The sequence below is a fragment of the Siphateles boraxobius genome, unplaced genomic scaffold (assembly GCF_051911475.1).
Source record: "Siphateles boraxobius isolate OS27281-9 unplaced genomic scaffold, OSU_SipBor_1 23, whole genome shotgun sequence".
NCBI lineage: Eukaryota > Metazoa > Chordata > Actinopteri > Cypriniformes > Leuciscidae > Siphateles > Siphateles boraxobius.
Window position 1 is genome coordinate 2,017,612 of NW_027508844.1, and position 15,859 is coordinate 2,033,470.

The 15,859-nt window shown below is 43.0% G+C and overlaps 20 non-coding genes across 20 annotated transcripts; all 20 read right to left on the reverse strand.

Moving 5' to 3' along the window:
* Positions 1–383: 383 nt before the first annotated feature.
* trnav-uac (transfer RNA valine (anticodon UAC)) lies at positions 384–456 on the reverse strand. Its single transcript has one exon. It is a non-coding gene; the product is annotated as a tRNA-Val (tRNA).
* A 670-nt stretch (positions 457–1,126) lies between these two features.
* trnav-aac (transfer RNA valine (anticodon AAC)) lies at positions 1,127–1,199 on the reverse strand. Its single transcript has one exon. It is a non-coding gene; the product is annotated as a tRNA-Val (tRNA).
* A 235-nt stretch (positions 1,200–1,434) lies between these two features.
* trnav-uac (transfer RNA valine (anticodon UAC)) lies at positions 1,435–1,507 on the reverse strand. Its single transcript has one exon. It is a non-coding gene; the product is annotated as a tRNA-Val (tRNA).
* Positions 1,508–1,634: 127 nt separating this feature from the next.
* Positions 1,635–1,707, reverse strand: trnav-uac (transfer RNA valine (anticodon UAC)). Its single transcript has one exon. It is a non-coding gene; the product is annotated as a tRNA-Val (tRNA).
* A 137-nt stretch (positions 1,708–1,844) lies between these two features.
* trnav-uac (transfer RNA valine (anticodon UAC)) lies at positions 1,845–1,917 on the reverse strand. The gene has a single exon. It is a non-coding gene; the product is annotated as a tRNA-Val (tRNA).
* A 127-nt stretch (positions 1,918–2,044) lies between these two features.
* trnav-uac (transfer RNA valine (anticodon UAC)) lies at positions 2,045–2,117 on the reverse strand. The gene has a single exon. It is a non-coding gene; the product is annotated as a tRNA-Val (tRNA).
* Positions 2,118–2,787: 670 nt separating this feature from the next.
* trnav-aac (transfer RNA valine (anticodon AAC)) lies at positions 2,788–2,860 on the reverse strand. Its single transcript has one exon. It is a non-coding gene; the product is annotated as a tRNA-Val (tRNA).
* A 5,098-nt stretch (positions 2,861–7,958) lies between these two features.
* On the reverse strand, positions 7,959–8,031 carry trnav-cac (transfer RNA valine (anticodon CAC)). The gene has a single exon. It is a non-coding gene; the product is annotated as a tRNA-Val (tRNA).
* A 123-nt stretch (positions 8,032–8,154) lies between these two features.
* trnav-aac (transfer RNA valine (anticodon AAC)) lies at positions 8,155–8,227 on the reverse strand. Its single transcript has one exon. It is a non-coding gene; the product is annotated as a tRNA-Val (tRNA).
* Positions 8,228–8,441: 214 nt separating this feature from the next.
* trnav-uac (transfer RNA valine (anticodon UAC)) lies at positions 8,442–8,514 on the reverse strand. Its single transcript has one exon. It is a non-coding gene; the product is annotated as a tRNA-Val (tRNA).
* Positions 8,515–8,974: 460 nt separating this feature from the next.
* On the reverse strand, positions 8,975–9,047 carry trnav-aac (transfer RNA valine (anticodon AAC)). Its single transcript has one exon. It is a non-coding gene; the product is annotated as a tRNA-Val (tRNA).
* Positions 9,048–9,882: 835 nt separating this feature from the next.
* Positions 9,883–9,955, reverse strand: trnav-uac (transfer RNA valine (anticodon UAC)). The gene has a single exon. It is a non-coding gene; the product is annotated as a tRNA-Val (tRNA).
* Positions 9,956–10,712: 757 nt separating this feature from the next.
* Positions 10,713–10,785, reverse strand: trnav-uac (transfer RNA valine (anticodon UAC)). The gene has a single exon. It is a non-coding gene; the product is annotated as a tRNA-Val (tRNA).
* Positions 10,786–11,051: 266 nt separating this feature from the next.
* trnav-cac (transfer RNA valine (anticodon CAC)) lies at positions 11,052–11,124 on the reverse strand. Its single transcript has one exon. It is a non-coding gene; the product is annotated as a tRNA-Val (tRNA).
* A 948-nt stretch (positions 11,125–12,072) lies between these two features.
* On the reverse strand, positions 12,073–12,145 carry trnav-cac (transfer RNA valine (anticodon CAC)). Its single transcript has one exon. It is a non-coding gene; the product is annotated as a tRNA-Val (tRNA).
* Positions 12,146–12,813: 668 nt separating this feature from the next.
* trnav-uac (transfer RNA valine (anticodon UAC)) lies at positions 12,814–12,886 on the reverse strand. Its single transcript has one exon. It is a non-coding gene; the product is annotated as a tRNA-Val (tRNA).
* A 267-nt stretch (positions 12,887–13,153) lies between these two features.
* On the reverse strand, positions 13,154–13,226 carry trnav-cac (transfer RNA valine (anticodon CAC)). The gene has a single exon. It is a non-coding gene; the product is annotated as a tRNA-Val (tRNA).
* Positions 13,227–14,166: 940 nt separating this feature from the next.
* Positions 14,167–14,239, reverse strand: trnav-uac (transfer RNA valine (anticodon UAC)). The gene has a single exon. It is a non-coding gene; the product is annotated as a tRNA-Val (tRNA).
* Positions 14,240–14,505: 266 nt separating this feature from the next.
* On the reverse strand, positions 14,506–14,578 carry trnav-cac (transfer RNA valine (anticodon CAC)). Its single transcript has one exon. It is a non-coding gene; the product is annotated as a tRNA-Val (tRNA).
* Positions 14,579–14,701: 123 nt separating this feature from the next.
* trnav-aac (transfer RNA valine (anticodon AAC)) lies at positions 14,702–14,774 on the reverse strand. The gene has a single exon. It is a non-coding gene; the product is annotated as a tRNA-Val (tRNA).
* Between the last annotated feature and the right edge of the window lie 1,085 nt (positions 14,775–15,859).

Genomic DNA, 15,859 nt, shown 5'->3' on the forward strand with positions numbered 1-15,859 from the left:
TTCCACAAACAACAGAACAGAGGTCATTCGGCATGGCAGTCTGCCTACAGCTCCTTGGTACGATGGCCTTCACCTGTCTCAAAAGTAAGGGTTTTGTATCGAATTGCAGCATTTATATTTAACATGCCTCCACTTGTTTCCACCCAGTTTTGAACTGAAGACCTTTGCGTGTAAAGCGAACGTGATATCATGGCATGTGCTTTTTAGAAGATGGCTCCTTCCCATAATCTGCTCTGCAAGCAGTGTGACAGTCTGTGAATTCCACAAACAACAGAACAGAGGTCATTCGGCATGGCAGTCTGCCTACAGCTCCTTGGTACGATGGCCTTCACCTGTCTCAAAAGTAAGGGTTTTGTAGCATTTATATTTAAAATGCATCCACTTGTTTCCGCCCAGTTTTGAACTGAGGACATTTTGCGTGTAAAGCAAACGTGATAACCACTACACTACGGAAACTTGATTTGGACGGTACCCACCTAGTGTCATTCGGCATGGAAGTCTGCCTACAGCTCCTTGGTACGATTGCCTTCACCTGTCTTAAAAGTAAGGGTTTTGTAGCGAATTGCAGCATTTATATTTAACATGCCTCCACTTGTTTCCACCCAATTTTGAACTGAGGACCTTTCGCGTGTAAAGCGAACGTGATAACCACTACACTACTGAAACTTGGTTTGGATCTCATTCCCACCTCTTCTAGCGTACGCTTGTTCAAAAGCGACTGAAACTATAGACTGCCCAGTGTTTTTAACATGGCAAAAAGCTGCTAATTTTGTTGGCAGACCGAACATTTTATATTACTGTACAGGAAACCTCAATGTTCATTTGTTTTATTTTTGTCCTTTTCTAAAGAGATTAAACAACAAACATCCCTTCAAGTGTACTGACCTGCTCAACAGAAAATCGCATACGAAATATTTGCAAAAATCACCCACAGTTTCCGCCCAGTTTCGAACTGGGGACTTTTCGCGTGTGAGGCGAACGTGATAACCACTACATAACAAACACGTCTTCAGGTTGCAGACATAAATCTTTAGGTGCACGCTTATTAAAAAGCATATAAAGGAAATAAGCGCTGCACCCACCTAGCGTGCCAAAGAGTTTACATTTTATGTCAGAATCCAACCACTGTTTCTGCTCGGTTTCGAACCGAGGACCTTTCGCGTGTTAGGCGAATGTGATGACCACTACACTACAGAAACCTATTGTTGCGAGGGATGTGCTTTTTAGAAGATGGCTCCTTCCCATAATCTGCCCTGCAAGCAGTGTGAAAGTCTGTAAATTCCACAAACAACAGAACAGAGGTCATTCGGCACCCACCTAGTGTCATTCGGCATGGCAGTCTGCCTACAGCTCCTTGATACGATGGCCTTCACCTGTCTTAAAAGTAAGGGTTTTGTAACGAATTGCAGCATTTATATTTAACATGCCTCCACTTGTTTCCACCCAATTTTGAACTGAGGACCTTTCGCGTGTAAAGCGAACGTGATAACCACTACACTACGGAAACTTGATTTGGACGGCACCCACCTAGTGTCTTTCGGCATGGCAGTCTGCCTACAGCTCCTTGGTACGATGGCCTTCACCTGTCTCAAAAGTAAGGGTTTTGTAGCATTTATATTTAAAATGCATCCACTTGTTTCCGCCCAGTTTTGAACTGAGGACCTTTTGCATGTAAAGCAAACGTGATAACCACTACACTACGGAAACTTGATTTGGACGGCACCCACCTAGTGTCATTCGGCATGGCAGTCTGCCTACAGCTCCTTGGTACGATGGCCTTCACCTGTCTTAAATGTAAGGGTTTTGAAGCGAATTGCAGCATTTATATTTAACATGCCTCCACTTGTTTCCACCCAATTTTGAACTGAGGACCTTTCGCGTGTAAAGCGAACGTGATAACCACTACACTACGGAAACTTGATTTGGACGGCACCCACCTAGTGTCTTTCGGCATGGCAGTCTGCCTACAGCTCCTTGGTACGATGGCCTTCACCTGTCTCAAAAGTAAGGGTTTTGTAGCATTTATATTTAAAATGAATCCACTTGTTTCCGCCCAGTTTTGAACTGAGGACCTTTTGCGTGTAAAGCAAACGTGATAACCACTACACTACGGAAACTTGATTTGGACGGCACCCACCTAGTGTCATTCGGCATGGCAGTCTGCCTACAGCTCCTTGGTACGATGGCCTTCACCTGTCTTAAAAGTAAGGGTTTTGTAGCGAATTGCAGCATTTATATTTAACATGCCTCCACTTGTTTCCACCCAATTTTGAACTGAGGACTTTTCGCGTGTAAAGCGAACGTGATAACCACTACACTACGGAAACTTGGTTTGGATCTCATTCCCACCTCTTCTAGCGTACGCTTGTTCAAAAGCGACTGAAACTATAGACTGCCCAGTGTTTTTAACATGGCAAAAAGCTGCTAATTTTGTTGGCAGACCGAACATTTTATATTACTGTACAGGAAACCTCAATGGTCATTTGTTTTATTTTTGTCCTTTTCTAAAGAGATTAAACAACAAACATCCCTGCAAGTGTACTGACCTGCTCAACAGAAAATCGCATACGAAATTTTTGCAAAAATCACCCACAGTTTCCGCCCAGTTATGAACTGGGGACTTTTCGCGTGTGAGGCGAACGTGATAACCACTACACTACAAACACGTCTTCAGGTTGCAGACATAAATCTTTAGGTGCACGCTTATTAAAAAGCATATAAAGGAAATGAGCGCTGCACCCACCTAGCGTGCCAAAGAGTTTACATTTTCTGTCAGAATCCAACCACTGTTTCTGCTCGGTTTCGAACCGAAGACCTTTCGCGTGTTAGGCGAATGTGATGACCACTACACTACAGAAACCTATTATTGAGACGGATGTGCTTTTTAGAAGATGGCTCCTTCCCATAATCTGCCCTGCAGGCAGTGTGACAGTCTGTAAATTCCACAAACAACAGAACAGAGGTCATTCGGCACCCACCTAGTGTCATTCGGCATGGCAGTCTGCCTACAGCTCCTTGGTACGATGGCCTTCACCTGTCTCAAAAGTAAGGATTTTGTAGCGAATTGCAGCATTTATATTTAAAATGCATCCACTTGTTTCCGCCCAGTTTTGAACTGAGGACCTTTCGCGTGTAAAGCAAACGTGATAACCACTACACTTCCGAAACTTGATTTGGACGTCAGTCCCACCGCTTCTAGGGTACGCTTGTTCAAAAGCGACTGAAACTATAGACTGCCCAGCAGTGTTGTATAAAGTACTAGAAAGCAATACTTGAGTAAAAGTACAAGTATCGTACTAGAAAAAGACTTTGGTAGAAGTGAAAGTTCCCTTTTAGAATATTACTTAATTAAAAGTCTTAAAGTATCTGATATATACTGTACTTAAGTATCAAAAGTAATTTTCTGATATTTAATGTACTTAAGTATTTGAAGTAAAAGTAAATTTTTTTTTTTTGATATATATATAAAAAAAAGCAAGCGGTTAGAACTTTGATTGTGACATTTATTGTGGCTTTCTTACAGTAAAGCATATTCAGGGTTCCCATATCTTCTTAATCTCACTTATCAAATCAAAATCAGTCTTTTCCAGGACTTTTCAGGCACAATCTCTTAAGTTCAAAGAACAAACAGCATATTTTTAGAGCTGACAAAGAAAAAAACAAACATGAACTTGTATGAACTTCAGGTAAAAATGAAAAATAAATAACTTATTTCTTTCAACAACAAAAAAAACCTGCTGGTAGGGAGAAAATTTTGGTCATGTGGTATTGGCATTTGTAGGGCTCCATCACACGCTCGCTCACTCACTCACTCACTCACACACACACAACCTATGTCCAGCAGCTACTAATACGCCAGTCATTAGTTGAAACTGAAAAGGTGTCTGTTCATCTTCAAAAGAAGCTGGTTTTCAAAGTTGCCAGAATTCAGTCTTACTCTTCTTGGACTGAAGACAAGTCCTGCGATGCTAAATAGCCTTTCACAGGCCGCTGAGGCAGGTAGAGGAGTGTTCAGCTTCACAGAAAGCTTGCACACTGCTGGGAAGGACTTCAGCAAGGCCATGTGATCTGCTGAACAGGCCATGTACCCATCCAGCTGTTTGGTGCCATCTTGTATTTGAGACGACTGCAGGGCAGAGAAAAAGTCATCCTCATCAGACGAAGTGGACCTGCTGGCATCGCCTATCTGCAGTGAGGGCTCTTCCAGATGCTGCCTGATGTAGTCAATTCCTGAAATAGTGTGGATAAAAATATAAATTATACAACTAATGCAACTGTCTAATCTGCCATGGCATGACCCCAACACAAACTTTTAATTTAAGGTTTGCTATTTTAGTTTCATGTACCATCCATGCACCTATAATTCAAGGTTTCTTTATTAGTACCAAGGGTAAATTTGTTGTGCAGCAATCAGAATCTTGATTTGTGAATTGCCAGTATGACAAATTGTGAAAATATACACCTAATGTTGCTCTATCCCCATGATATCTTACCCGTTTTGATTGTGGCTTCATCCTTTGTCCACATCGTTCGGAATTTCGGAAGCAGAATCGCAGCAGCGATCAACTCTGGTTCTCCTGACATGTGGCCAAAACGGTTCATGATTCCCACCTGCAAGGCAGGTTATTTATAGCAGATTTCAGCAACAAGGCAATTCAAAATGTACTTTACATAAAACATTTAAGCATTGAGACAAAGTGGCAAAGAAACTTAAATTAATAAAAATGAATCATTGAAGAGATAAGACAATAGAAAATAAATACAATAGTAAAAGTTACCTGTAGAGCATCCACCAGAGGCTTGCAGTACTTCAGTGGCAACTTGACTCTGTCAAGTTTGACAGTGAGCAGGTTGATGGTTGGAAGTAGCCACCCCATCATGACATTTGCTTCTGCTTGCAAGATGTTGGTAGCCTGGGCGACAGGGCTCATGGCAGCGGCATACTCTGCGAGAAAGGCAAGTTCAGCTGGATTAAACCTGTTGAAAACAAAACACAACAACATTGTTTTTATAACACTGTAACCATTTCATTGGATTCATCAAAATAACTGCTGGAAGAGTAATTCAGTAAAATTGAAGTGGAAGTTGGGATAGAATGTGATGTAAAGTTTTTAGTGTCCACGAAAGAATGGGACAAAGAAAGACATTCCAGATGTTCGATTATGATGAAATAAAACACATAATTCCTACTTACATTGGAAGCTTTAAGTCAGTGCAGATGACTCTGATGGTCCCCTCTCCCTTTTCTTTAATTATTCTCAGCAGTCTTTCCACTGCCAGGAACAGGGAGTTCCACCTGGTGGAATTCGGACGCAGCAGCTGGAGGGAGCAAGCATCTTCAACAGTTTCGGCTGCAAGGGTGGATTTTCCACATTTGTTCCAAAGTGCACTACACTTGCCAAATGTTGAACGGTACACTTTCTTGTATGCCTCATTGGATGTTGTTGCTTTCATGGCATCAACAGTAGCTATTAGGTTGAGGAGGTGACAAGCACAGCGCTGGTGCTTTGGGAGCTGGAATTCTAAACCATCATCTTCAGTCAGAAGTGCTGACACATCAACACACTCCACTTCTTCATCCCCTTCTTGATCTTCTTCTTCCTCTCCTGGTTGAGATGCACTGCCATGATCACCATCACTTCCAATGGCATTATTGTTCTCATCTTCACCAAAAATGTTGAACGCTTTTATGAAGTTAGAGGCATTGTCTGTTGTTGTTCGCACAATCTTCCCTCGAATTTCAAATTCAGAGTGGATGTCATTAAGGGCACTTGCCAACACATCAAATGTATGCGAACCTCTCAGCTGTTTACAGGCTAGGGCTGCTGAGCATCTTTTGAGACTGTCGGGGTCAATCCAATGGGCAGTAACACCAATGAAGCTCCGCCTTCTGACAGACCAGCAGTCGGTGGTGGTGGCGATATGGTCAACTCCTCTCATGGCCTCAGTCACAGCCCTCTTCATTCCCCTGAAGGCATCATCAATCATGGAGCGCAGAGTCAGCCGTGACATAATTTTTGCATTAGGCTGCAGTTCCTTCACAAAATCTTTAAATGGTTGTTCTTCAACAACATGGAATGGCCGGAGTCCTTGGACCACATAAGTCACTATAGCTTTGTCAATGGACATCTGAGACACAGTCCTGGTGTTCACCAATGTGCTCTGCTTGATGCTGGAGGTGGTGGTGGGAGACTCAGGAGCCCTTTTTCTCTTTGTTGATGTAAGCTCTTCATACTTTTTGAGGTGGTGTACATGCTTTCTCTGTTTCAGAGGAAGAGACATTTAATGAGCAACTTTAGCTACAAGATTTAAAAGTCACACAACACAAACAATTGTCATTTGACTGTTAAACATTATCTAACTGCAAGTAAGTTAATGAAACTATTTCCATCAGTGATGCAAATTACTAGGAACTAGATCTAATTTGCATCACTGATGGGAATATGGTTTCATTTATAAAAACGTGTTAACTTAAATGTCACCATATTATCTGTTTTACTAAATTAGAATTATAAACACTCAGACTGCCACCCTTACTTGGCAATAACACTATTAACTGGTACAACCTGCCGTTGTTTGTGTTTTGTAGCCTATACTGTACTTGTGTTATCGTTTAGCTCCCACTGCATGTACCTTAAGTTAGCTGCTTTACTAAGAAAGAAAAAAGCACTGTGACTTTGATCAACAATGCAAGCCTACATTCACAATTTATAACATTAGCCCAACATTATGCAATAACCACTGAGTTTTGAGTTCATTAACATAAAAGGAAATCTCAAGTTTGACTAAACATATTATGCTTTTGAAGACGTGAATAGCCTTTAACACTTTCTAACCTCCCACTGATTAACGTAGCAGTTTTCAAAAAATATTTCTCAATCTAACATTAGCCTACCTGAGGAAATATTCGGCCCGGCAGTTAACGTTATGATATACCAGTTAAGTGTGTTTCAGTATTATGGACATATCTTTGAGAGTTCTCTGTTGAATTAAATTCAGGGGAAAATCAGTGGTGTAACGTTGACGTTAGTTAAACATGTGCGCCATATCAGCTAATTAGCAACGTTAACAAGCAGACGTTAGCCTGGCCATCACGTTAGCCAGATATCTCTGATACGGCTTATGATAACTAATGTTGAATCACATTGACATTGTGTCTTTACTGTATAACTATTAATTTAACCTACCTCGATGTGCTTCTTCAGGTTGGACGGGGAGTTTTTGAATGCCAAAATTTCAGTTTTCTTCGGTAGGCATAAGAGGCACTTCATCCGGTAGGAAGAATCTTTCGTTCCAATGTACAAAAACATTTCTTGCAAATACGGCCACGGGTGTATAACGTTATCTTCACCACTATCGTCGGGGTGGTCGTCTACGATAAGAACGGCAGGTCCTTCAGGTGCTTCCATGGCGGTATACACAGTTGTGCTTCCTCCTCTTTTGGAAATGGCAACAAACAAGCATTTCGCGCTGAAAAACAGCGTGCGTAGCGTGCGTGATGCAATCTAGCTCAGTGATTCGCCAAACCTCCCTTATTGCAGTCGCACACATTTCTTCTGATTTTATTTTGTAGTAACGAGTAACGAAGATGCATTGTGGAAATATATCGGAGTAAAAGTATACATTTTATCTAGGAAATGTAGTGGAGTAAAAGTGAAAGTTGACATAAATTTAAATAGCGAAGTAAAGTACAGATACGTGAAATTTCTACTTAAGTATAGTAACGAAGTATTTGTACTCCGTTACATTACAACACTGCTGCCCAGTGTTTTTAACATGGCAAAAAGCTGCTAATTTTGTTGGCAGACCGAACATTTTATATTACTGTACAGGAAACCTCAATGGTCATTTGTTTTATTTTTGTCATTTTCTAAGAGATTAAACCACAAACATCCCTGCAAGTGTACTGACCTGCTCAACAGAAAATCGCATACGAAATTTTTGCAAAAATCACCCATAGTTTCCGCCCAGTTTCGAACTGGGGACCTTTCGCGTGTGAGGCAAACGTGATAACCACTACACTACGGAAACAAGTCTTTAAGTTGCAGACATAAATCTTTAGGTGCACGCTTATTAAAAAACATATAAAGGAAATGAGCGCTGCACCCTCCTAGTGTGGCAAACAGTTTAAATTTTCTGTCAGAATCCAACCACTGTTTCTGCTCGGTTTCGAACCGAGGACCTTTCGCGTGTTAGGCGAACGTGATGACCACTAAACTACAGAAACCTATTGATGAGGTGCATGTGCTTTTTAGAAGATGGCTCCTTCCCATAATCTGCTCTGCAAGCAGTGTGACAGTCTGTAAATTCCACAAACAACAGAACAGAGGTCATTCGGCATTGCAGTCTGCCTACAGCTCCTTGGTACGATGGCCTTCACCTGTCTCAAAAGTAAGGGTTTTGTAGCGAATTGCAGCATTTATATTTAACATGCATCCACTTGTTTCCGCCCAGTTTTGAACTGAGGACCTTTCGCGTGTAAAGCGAACGTGATAACCACTACACTACGGAAACTTGGTTTGGATCTCATTCCTACCTCTTCTAGCGTACGCTTGTTCAAAAGCGACTGAAACTATAGTCTGCCCAGTGTTTTTAACATGGCAAAAAGCTGCTAATTTCGTTGGCAGACCGAACATTTTATATTACTGTACAGGAAACCTCAATGGTCATTTGTTTTATTTTTGTCCTTTTCTAAAGAGATTAAACAACAAACATCCCTGCAAGTGCACTGACCTGCTCAACAGAAAATCGCATACGAAATTTTTGCAAAAATCACCCACAGTTTCCGCCCAGTTTCGAACTGGGGACTTTTCGCGTGTGAGGCGAACGTGATAACCACTACATAACAAACACGTCTTCAGGTTGCAGACATAAATCTTTAGGTGCACGCTTATTAAAAAGCATATAAAGGAAATAAGCGCTGCACCCACCTAGCGTGCCAAAGAGTTTACATTTTCTGTCAGAATCCAACCACTGTTTCTGCTCGGTTTCGAACCGAGGACCTTTCGCGTGTTAGGCGAATGTGATGACCACTACACTACAGAAACCTATTGTTGAGAGGGATGTGCTTTTTAGAAGATGGCTCCTTCCCATAATCTGCCCTGCAAGCAGTGTGACAGTCTGTAAATTCCACAAACAACAGAACAGAGGTCATTCGGCACCCACCTAGTGGGTGCTTCTCATTTCTTATTTGTGCATCCTCGTTTCCTTTCCTCGCTTCCTTTCCTAGCGTCTCAGCTCCACCCCCTGTAGGTTTTGAGGGAAGTACGCAAGGAAAGAAAATGAGGACGGAGGAATCGAATGAAAGCTTTTTTATTCATTGGAATACTTGATCACTCGCGCGTCACTTCATAGCGTCATCAGCAGCGCTCAAAGGATCTGCCCTTATGTTGTTGAAGTTTGTTTATTTAAGAAATTCATAATAAATGATAATAAAGCAAGATACCCTGTTGAAATATGTGTAATGTGTGGTTTATATAAACTGCAAAGGTAAAGTATACATTAAAACAGATTGTGATCGATGTGAAGGGGGAGGAGAATGTATACGCGCGTCACGTTTAGTCGATAAATCTCTTCCGCATAGGATACACCTGTGTATCCTCGCTCATGACTCCTCTGGAAGCCTCCTCACTCCTCGATCCTCGCCTCCTCGCGGTGCAATTAGAGAACTGAGATGTCCTTCAAGATGGCTGCGCTCGATCGGTTTCCGGGTCATAGGATGGAGGACAGAGGAACGAGGAGACGAGGAGGGATATTGCGAAGCACCCAGTGTCATTCGGCATGGCAGTCTGCCTACAGCTCCTTGATACGATGGCCTTCACCTGTCTTAAAAGTAAGGGTTTTGTAGCGAATTGCAGCATTTATATTTAACATGCCTCCACTTGTTTCCACCCAATTTTGAACTGAGGACCTTTCGCGTGTAAAGCGAACGTGATAACCACTACACTACGGAAACTTGGTCTGGATCTCATTCCCACCTCTTCTAGCGTACGCTTGTTCAAAAGCGACTGAAACTATAGACTGCCCAGTGTTTTTAACATGGCAAAAAGCTGCTAATTTTGTTGGCAGACCGAACATTTTACATTACTGTACAGGAAACCTCAATGGTCATTTGTTTTATTTTTGTCCTTTTCTAAAGAGATTAAACCACAAACATCCCTGCAAGTGTACTGACCTGCTCAACAGAAAATCGCATACGAAATTTTTGCAAAAATTACCCACAGTTTCCGCCCAGTTTCAAACTGGGGACGTTTCGCGTGGGAGGGGAACGTGATAACCACTACACTACAAACACGTCTTCAGGTTGCAGACCTAAATCTTTAGGCGCACGCTTATTAAAAAGCATATAAAGGAAATGAGCGCTGCACCCACCTAGTGTGGCAAAGAGTTTACATTTTCTGTCAGAATCCAACCACTGTTTCTGCTCGGTTTCGAACAGAGGACCTTTCGCGTGTTAGGCGAATTTGATGACCACTAAACTACAGAAACCTATTTGTGCTTTTTAGAAGATGGCTCGTTCCCATAATCTGCCCTGCAAGCAGTGTGACAGTCTGTAAATTCCACAAACAACAGAACAGAGGTCATTCGGCACCCACCTAGTGTCATTCGGCATGGCAGTCTGCCTACAGCTCCTTGTTACGATGGCCTTCACCTGTCTTAAAAGTAAGGGTTTTGAAGTGAATTGCAGCATTTATATTTAACATGCCTCCACTTGTTTCCACCCAATTTTGAACTGAGGACCTTTCGCTTGTAAAGCGAACGTGATAACCACTACACTACGGAAACTTGGTTTGGATCTCATTCCCACCTCTTCTAGCGCACGCTTGTTCAAAAGCGACTGAAACTATAGACTGCCCAGTGTTTTTAACATGGCAAAAAGCTGCTAATTTTGTTGGCAGACCGAACATTTTATATTACTTCACAGGAAACCTCAATGGTCATTTGTTTTATTTTTGTCCTTTTCTAAAGAGATTAAACCACAAACATCCCTGCAAGTGTACTGACCTGCTCAACAGAAAATCGCATACGAAATTTTTGCAAAAAACACCCACAGTTTCCGCCCAGTTTCGAACTGGGGACCTTTCGCGTGTGAGGCAAACGTGATAACCACTACACTACAAAAACAAGTCCTCAGTTTGCAGACATAAATCTTTAGTTGCACGCTTATTAAAAAGCATATAATGGAAATGAGCGCTGCTACCACCTAGTGTGGCAAACAGTTTAAATTTTCTGTCAGAATCCAACCACTGTTTCTACTCGGTTTCGAACCGAGGACCTTTCGCGTGTTAGGCGAACGTGATGACCACTACACTACAAAACCTATTGATTCGGTGCATATGCTTTTTAGAAGATGGCTCCTTCCCATAATCTGCTCTGCAAGCAGTGTGACAGTCTGTAAATTCCACAAACAACAGAACAGAGGTCATTCTGCATGGCAGTCTGCCTACAGCTCCTTGGTACGATGGCCTTCACCTGTCTCAAAAGTAAGGGTTTTGTAGCATTTATATTTAAAATGCATCCACTTGTTTAAGCCCAGTTTTGAACTGAGGACCTTTTGCGTGTAAAGCAAACGTGATAACCACTACACTACGGAAACTTGATTTGGACGGCACCCACCTAGTGTCATTCGGCATGGCAGTCTGCCTACAGCTCCTTGGTACGATGGCCTTCACCTGTCTTAAAAGTAAGGGTTTTGTAGCGAATTGCAGCATTTATATTTAACATGCCTCCACTTGTTTCCACCCAATTTTGAACTGAGGACCTTTCGCGTGTAAAGCGAACGTGATAACCACTACACTACAGAAAATTGGTTTGGATCTCATTCCCACCTCTTCTAGCGTACGCTTGTTCAAAAGCGACTGAAACTATAGACTGCCCAGTGTTTTTAACATGGCAAAAAGCTGCTAATTTTGTTGGCAGAACGAACATTTTATATTACTGTACAGGAAAGCTCAATGGTCATTTGTTTTATTTTTGTCCTTTTCTAAAGAGATTAAACAACAAACATCCCTGCAAGTGTACTGACCTGCTCAACAGAAAATCGCATACGAAATTTTTGCGAAAACCACACACAGTTTCCGCCCAGTTTCGAACTGGGGACCTTTCGCGTGTGAGGCGAACGTGATAACCACTACACTACGGAAACACATCTTCAGGTTGCAGACATAAATCTTTAGGTGCACGCTTATTAAAAAGCATATAAAGGAAAGGAGCGCTGCTACCACCTAGCGTGGCAAAAAGTTTAAATTTTCTGTCAGAATCCAACCACTGTTTCTGCTTGGTTTCGAACAGAGGACCTTTTGCGTGTTAGGCGAACGTGATGAACACTACACTACAGAAACCTATTGATGAGGTACATGTGCTTTTTAGAAGATGGCTCCTTCCCATAATCTACTCTGCAAGCAGTGTGACAGTCTGTGAATTCCACAAACAACAGAACAGAGGTCATTCGGCATGGCAGTCTGCCTACAGCTCCTGGGTACGATGGCCTTCACCTGTCTTAAAAGTAAGGGTTTTGTATCGAATTGCAGCATTTATATTTAACATGCCTCCACTTGTTTCCGCCCAGTTTTGAACTGAAGACCTTTGCGTGTAAAGCGAACGTGATATCATGGCATATGCTTTTTAGAAGATGGCTCCTTCCCATAATCTGCTCATCAAGCAGTGTGACAGTCTGTGAATTCCACAAACAACAGAACAGAGGTCATTCGGCATGGCAGTCTGCCTACAGCTCCTTGGTACGATGGCCTTCACCTGTCTCAAAAGCAAGGGTTTTGTAGCGAATTGGAGCATTACATTTAAAATGCCTCCACTTGTTTCCACCCAGTTTTGAACTGAGGACCTTTCGCGTGTAAAGCAAACGTGATAACCACTACACTACGGAAACTTGATTTGGTCTTCAGTCCCACCACTTCTAGGGTACGCTTGTTCAAAAGCCACTGAAACTATAGACTGCCCAGTGTTTTTAACATGGCAAAATGCTGCTAATTTTGTTGGCAGACCGAACATTTTATATTACTGTACAGGAAACCTCAAATTGTCATTTGTTTTATTTTTGTCCTTTTCTAAAGAGATTAAACCATAAACATCCCTGCAAGTGTACTGACCTGCTCAACAGAAAATCGCATACGAAATTTTTGCAAAAACCACCCACAGTTTCCACCCAGTTTCGAACTGGGGACCTTTCGCGTGTGAGGCGAACGTGATGACCACTACACTACAGAAACCTATTAATGGAGCATGTGCTTTTTAGAACATCCCTCCTTCCCATAATCTGCTCTGCAAGCAGTGTGACAGTTTGTAAATTCCACAAACAACAGAACAGAGGTTATTCGGCATGGCAATCTGCCTACAGCTCCTTGGTACGATGGCCTTCACAAGGGTTTTGTAGCGATTTGCAGCATTTATATTTAACATGCCTCCACTTGTTTCCACCCAGTTTTGAACTGAGGACCTGTCGCGTGTAAAGCGAACGTGATAACCACTACACTACGGAAACACGTCTTCAGGTGGCAGACATAATTCTTTAGCTGCACGCTTATTAAAAAGCATATAAAGGAAATGAGCGCTGCTACCACCTAGCGTGGCAAACAGTTTAAATTTTCTGTCAGAATCCAACCACTGTTTCTGCTCGGTTTCGAACAGAGGACCTTTCGCGTGTTAGGCGAACGTGATGAACACTACACTACAGAAACCTATTGATGACGCACATGTGCTTTTTAGAAGATGGCTCCTTCCCATAATCTACTCTGCAAGCAGTGTGACAGTCTGTGAATTCCACAAACAACAGAACAGAGGTCATTCGGCATGGCAGTCTGCCTACAGCTCCTGGGTACGATGGCCTTCACCTGTCTTAAAAGTAAGGGTTTTGTATCGAATTGCAGCATTTATATTTAACATGCCTCCACTTGTTTCCACCCAGTTTTGAACTGAAGACCTTTGCGTGTAAAGCGAATGTGATATCATGGCATGTGCTTTTTAGAAGATGGCTCCTTCCCATAATCTACTCTGCAAGCAGTGTGACAGTCTGTGAATTCCACAAACAACAGAACAGAGGTCATTCGGCATGGCAGTCTGCCTACAGCTCCTTGGTACGATGGCCTTCACCTGTCTCAAAAGCAAGGGTTTTATAGCGAATTGGAGCATTACATTTAAAATGCCTCCACTTGTTTCAGCCCAGTTTTGAACTGAGGGCCTTTCGCTTGTAAAGCAAACGTGATAACCACTACACTACGGAAACTTGATTTGGACGTCAGTCCCACCGCTTCTAGGGTACGCTTGTTCAAAAGCGACTGAAACTATAGATTGCCCAGTGTTTTTAACATGGCAAAATGCTGCTAATTTTGTTGGCAGACCAAACATTTTATATTACTGTACAGGAAACCTCAATGGTCATTTGTTTTATTTTTGTCCTTTTCTAAAGAGATTAAACCACAAACATCCCTGCAAGTGTACTGACCTGCTCAACAGAAAATCGCATACGAAATTTTTGCAAAAACCACCCACAGTTTCCGCCCAGTTTCGAACTGGGGACCTTTCGCGTGTGAGGCGAACGTGATAACCACTACACTACGGAAACACGTCTTCAGGTTGCAGACATAAATATTTAGGTGCACGCTTATTAAAAAGCATATAAAAGAAATGAGTGCTGCACCCACCTAGCGTGGCAAACAGTTTAAATTTTCTGTCAGAATCCAACCACTGTTTCTGCTCGGTTTCGAACCGAGGACCTTTCGCGTGTTAGGCGAACGTGATGACCACTACACTACAGAAACCTATTGATGAGAGACATGTGCTTTTTAGAAGATGGCTCCTTCCCATAATCTGCTCTGCAGGCAGTGTGACAGTCTGTAAATTCCACAAACAACAGAACAGAGGTCATTCTGCATGGCAGTCTGCCTACAGCTCCTTGGTACGATGGCCTTCACCTGTCTCAAAAGTCATACCGATCTTTATGGGAGCTCCCTGGGCACAGCGCTATGGAGGGCCAGGATCGGAGTTGGGCTTGCACGATTGGAAGGCGCAGACGGAATATCTGGCCGGATTACAGGGACTGAGTGCATCATAGAAAGTACAGTTTGTGTTGGGGTCTTTGGAAGCAGAAGCCAAAAGAGAAGTTCTTGCTGCATCAGAAGCCACACGGGCTACCGCGAAAACTATCTTCGATTTCCTGTCCGGATTATATGGAGACTCTAACCCGGTGGCCACTCTTCGTGCCCAGTTCTTTAACTATCAACAGGGGCCTAAGCAGACTCTTCGGGCATACTCCTTGAAATTGTGGGAGCAGTTTGGCCGGCTGTTGGGTGAACTTCGTCGGGGTCGAGTCGAGGGCGGATCGATGGTGAGAGAGAGGTCGTATTCGGAGAAGGGGCGAGCTCCTGTGCGCCGCCCCCTACGTCCTGTGGGCCCCCGGTTCCAGTGGGATGACCAGGGAAGGCCCATCTGTATTAATTGTGGAGACCCGGGACACATCAGTCGTCAGTGTGGGCTCCGTCGGGGTTCTCAAGGGGGTTTTTAGTCCCACCGGCTACTGTGGGTCAAGTGGCCGGGACCCCTTTGTGTGACCCTCCTTCTGTTCCTGTTTTACGAGACGACAGGGTTGGGCGCTGTCCCACCGTGGAGGTTCAAGCTAACGGAGTCACTATAGATTGTCTGGTCGATACAGGTTCTCAAGTTACGTTATTTTCGGAGAGCCTGGCCCAGGAGTTGGTTGCAGATCATCGGCTCCAAGCAGTGGACGCTTCTAGTCTGACTTTACGGGGGCAAATGGTCTGGACATCCCTTACACTGGGTACATCGTGGTAGACTTTCTGGTCCAAGGGGTTCCCGTCCAACAGAAAGGGGTCGTTATCGTCCGAGA